This window comes from Arachis ipaensis, chromosome B04 (assembly GCF_000816755.2).
Source record: "Arachis ipaensis cultivar K30076 chromosome B04, Araip1.1, whole genome shotgun sequence".
Lineage (NCBI taxonomy): Eukaryota > Viridiplantae > Streptophyta > Magnoliopsida > Fabales > Fabaceae > Arachis > Arachis ipaensis.
This window is the reverse complement of record NC_029788.2, coordinates 14,445,012-14,449,938: the sequence shown is the minus strand read 5'-3', so window position 1 is coordinate 14,449,938 and position 4,927 is coordinate 14,445,012. Positions and strand designations below refer to the sequence as shown.

Below are 4,927 nucleotides of genomic sequence, written 5' to 3'. Positions count from 1 at the left end.
TGAAATATGTAGGAAATACTGTGATGGGTTAGAATTCCAGGTTATCTGCTATCTCTGGTCATGTTCGGTGATTTTCAGATAGCTAAATATAATTTTCAAATATTTAATAAAAATGTTTTCTTTTCTTTTGTTATTTTTGTTTCCTAATTTTATTTCTGGATCATTTTGTCTGTATTAGTTTCTATTATTAAGCCATTCGTTTCTTTATCTTTATTTTGGGTTATTTCATGTCAATTCAGATGATGTTGTAATCGATCTAATGGAGGTTGGATCTGAAGAGTGCACACCTTATTGATTCTGTTGATTTGTTAATAAGATATTGATCATCGTAACTGGATTTAATTTGATGATAAGGATTTTTTTTATGTTTACTCTCGCTTTGAAAATATTAATTTCATGTTATATGTTATGTTTTTTTAATAACAATTACTGTTAGATTTTTGTTATGACCTGTAAATTTTCAAATGGCAATCCACAGACAAATATATTAGAACTGTTATCGACAAATACTTTCCCATTCTTTCATTTTTACATTAAATTTTTTTGAGTAAATCTGTCCTACGAATGTTATCTCTAAACAATGGCAAAGTAACTTTCATCACCAAAAGCCTACCAAAGTTACTCCCATCCTTGTCTCTAATTGTCCTCGACCTCGATATTGTGAGTTGTTGATTACGGACTTGTATAATTGCGAACGAATCCAACTCCGTGGGTAGATTTATTTCTTATCCACTCCAGCTATCGGTCGAAATCTTTGTCCCACATGTAAACTGGAAGAGAAAGTCCAATTTTTTATTTAACTATTAATTGTATTTAAGGGTAAAGAATGTTTTTTTCCCTAACATTAGTTATTTTTTTTCAAAAATATTCGAAAGTTTAATTGGTACACGTGGGGTTAGACATACATGTTCCTATAGATCATGCGTCCCTGAATCCTCTAATATCTAATTCAGCAATGTAATCATTTGGTTATCCTACACTACTAGAAAACTATTTATTACAGATGGATATTTTCAACAGATTTTATCCAACATAAATACAGACAGATTTTGCGAGGGAATTTCTATGGAAACGAAGGAAAATGAATTAATATAAATTACAGACGGAAAAGAGAATTTGTCGATAATTCTATCGAAAAAATTAATTTTATTTCGTGGGAAATAGTTACTGACAAAAAATTTGTCTATATTTAAATGAATAAAAATGCTGCATTTTGTTAAATTATTACAGAAAAAAATCTGTTTGTAATTTAAAATATTCCATCGAAAAAATTGAGTTAAACCTAGCATTGCCCCCTATCGAGCTCCATTCGCACCACACAAATCCAACTAGCTTGTTCCTCTCTCCGTCAATGAGCTACTTCTTCTCTCCGCCGCTGTCGCTGCCGCCACCGCTCGCATCACACGAGCCCCCTCCATCGCAGACGGAAATTTCTGACAGATTTTATCCCACAGAAATAGAGACAGATTTTGCGAGGGAATTTTTGTCAGAAATAAAAGAAAACGAATTAGTATAAATTACAGACGAAAAAGAGAATCTTTCGATAATTCTGTCGGAAAAATTAATTTTTCTCGTGAAAAATAATTACCGATGGAAAATCTGTCTGTATTTAAATGAACAAAAATGCTACATTTTATTAAATTATTACCGACAGAAAATACGTCTGTAGTTTAAATTATTCCGTCGAAAAATATTAATTTAAACCTAACTTAACCCTAGTGTCTCGAGCTTCATTCACACCTCACAGGCTTACACAAAGAAGACACCAGCTTCTTCTGCCGTTGCTGCCGTTCGTATCGCATGATCTCTCTCTATCATCCCTTGTGTCGCACGAGCTCCCTCTGCCGCCGCTCTCATCGCGTCTGCTCCCTTAGTCGCCATCGTTGCAGAGCCCTCTTCGCCGCTCTCGTCACATCTGCTCCCTTCATCGCCGTCATCGCAGAGCTCTCTCTACCGCCACTCTCTCCACCGCCGCTCTAATCCGAACACTAATTTTGTGATTCTGTTGCTTGGAGGTTAGAGTTTCAATCCGCTAATTAACTGAAACTGAAGCCCTCCATTTTTCTTCGCTTGGAGGTTAGATTTTCAATTTCATGCAATTAATTCTTTTTTTCAATTTCATGGAATGGTGTGATATAATTCAGCAAGATATATGTTGTTCGTAATCTCTGACCAGTTTGTAATTCCTCTTTTCAATTTCATGGAATGGTGGCTATAGTTGTCTATAATAGAAATTTAATTCAGTTAATACTAGTTTTGATTCATCAATTTCGGCTTTCTTCTATCTCTTGTTCAGCAGTTTATTCCTTCAGCATTTCGTTCCTTTCGTTGTTCTTGTTTTGCGATTTGATAATGGTGATTGATGATTCTGTTATGTTAATTTTTGCAGGAGCTTAATTTGGTGAGGGATAGGGTAAGCATTCGCAACGAGTTCATCACTGCACTCTTAATTTCAGCCATGCAAATTGTTTTGTTAATTTTGATTCGATGCGTTTCGTTTCTCATGCAGATCTGCTTTAATCAAAGCAAATGCCCTAAAAGCTGGTAGTAACGAAGATGGGGACACAGCAACTTTACAGCTATCATAGTGCATAGAAAGAGATCATTGTCATATTCCCCTCTGCAATGATACAAACCAATCTATCTTCATGTGTCTCATGTTCTAATCTTTGTTTTCCTTCTACCACATTATTGGATTGATGCCAATTTACAATTGAAAATTTGACCATATTTCTTGTAGTCTTGTAGACCTCTTCTTTTAGTTTTAATTGAATGAAATTACCATAGCTGAAGAATAATCTAATTCAGGGGAACTCATTTGTCAACAACAATATGGATCATGTGTTATTGAATTATAAACAACAAATTTTGTGGTTTTTAGCCTAGTAAGTGTATGCATTTGAGTTCTCTTTTATTAGCTTATTCCTTTTGGTGTTGGTATGCAATTACAATTTTTCCCCTTCTTTTCTGCAGGTCTATTAATCAGATACATAGTAATCCTGTAATATTAAAGTTGATGCCTTCAGTTGCCATTATAATTTTTGCAACATGGGGTGTTGGTCCATTAGCATGTCAGATAAGGAAATTGCTTTTCTAGGTTACACTGCAGTTATTCTATTCTTCATATTTATCTTAACTGATTCAGAGCTATTAGTATATGCAAGTCTAATTCGCTTACTTTATTTTGCAGAGGAGTGATAATAGTTGGAAGAAAAGCAAAACACATTATATAGTAACTTCTTACCTTCGGCCATTACTTTTATGGACTGGAGCAATACTCTTTTGTAGGTTTCGTTGTTATGGCACATTAAAATTTATCAGAAGATGAATACTTTATTATATCTTTCTATATGCATCAATTTTCTGCATAGTGAATATTTATTTAATTTCAGAGCATTGGAACCAGTAATTCTACCTACAAAAACTAGCTAGGTTATTAAGGAACGGCTTCTGCATTTTGTAAGATCATTGTCAACTGTTCTGACCTTTGCCTATTGTTTATCAAGGTATGCCGATTCCCTTGCTTTTGACATGATCTATTAACACTGCTGAACAATTTGATCACTATTCACTTAACAATAATGCACCTAATCACTTCCAGTTGAAATAACTTGTGCTTAACTGCTTATGCCCATTGGGGTTTTCTCTATTGGACTATTAAACTATATGTTTTCCAAGATATCATTATTGTCAGCTTGAGTTCTTCAATGTGATTTTTTTTTTCAAAATAATCTGTTTACTAAGTTTTGCTTTGATAAAACTAATTGTGCAATATGCAGTGTAATTCAGCAAACGCATAAATTCTTATCTGAGAGCACTAATCCAAGTGAGACGGGAAATGTATGTACTCTTTGTGTTCTATGAAGGATACTACTATGTTAGTCTTGTTTGAAGTTTGAAAATGGAAAAACTACCATCTAGTTTCCAATTATTACCTGTCAACTTCATAAATTTAATATACTTACTGTTGAAGCTTGGTTTCTCGTAGTTGGGGAATACATTTTTCCTGCTATACCATGTTCTATTATATTTAGCATTCATCATCCTTGCTCTCTCTCTTTATTTTATACATTTATATATATTTAGGTATATTTATTGACAGAATAGTTTCTTAGCAATAGATAAAAAACTACTCATTTATATATATTTAGTCTTAACTATTTTTATTCTGCTAGTCATTGGTTTTGCTTACTATTGAATGGTAGATAAATAGAATGACACAAGAGTAGTCTATTGAATTATGCCATCTTTTTCTCCACAACTTACGCCTTGAGTGTAAGTTGTTAAGCACAGTGAAATCCTTCTGTTTTATATATTTTCGAATGATATTTTGCTTGGAGATTCCAGAGTCAAGCATCTGTTTGTTTCTGCTGAATTTTCCTCCTCTTTTAAAGATATAATTATTTTCTTCAAATTGTGTTTTTATTGAGAATAAGTAGTATGACCACAATCCAATCAATCATGTGTCAAATAATTTGGTATTGTTATTATATTAAAATATTAATATAATAAGGTCCTTGATTAAATTTAGTGATTTATCATTGTGATAGTGATCATAATATTGAGAGATAAATCTTTTATTATTTAATCTAAATTATTCTTGGTCATAGGATTATTAAAAAGAATATTATAATCCAAAAATATCAAAATATATATAATGGTCTTCATTGGTTGAAGACTAATAGATCTTATTTATTGAATTATATATATAGATGGTGCATATAGAAATATGACTATTGAACTGACTCACTTTGAGAATTCCTAATGGTTATAATTACTGGATATTTGTCAATAGGATATTCTCAAAATGAATATGGTAATAGAGTTTTCTTTGACCTACGATTATCATAGTAATTAACAATATATTTATTATACTTTGATTCCAGACACCTAATACCCTAGGGTGCTAGTTGAATAGATATTGGGT

The 4,927-nt window shown here is 32.4% G+C and overlaps 1 long non-coding RNA gene across 1 annotated transcript; it reads left to right on the top strand.

The window, feature by feature from the left end:
* On the top strand, positions 2,984-3,834 carry LOC110270538. Its single transcript, XR_002360168.1, has 3 exons — positions 2,984-3,097; positions 3,191-3,288; positions 3,393-3,834. It is a non-coding gene; the product is annotated as an uncharacterized LOC110270538 (long non-coding RNA).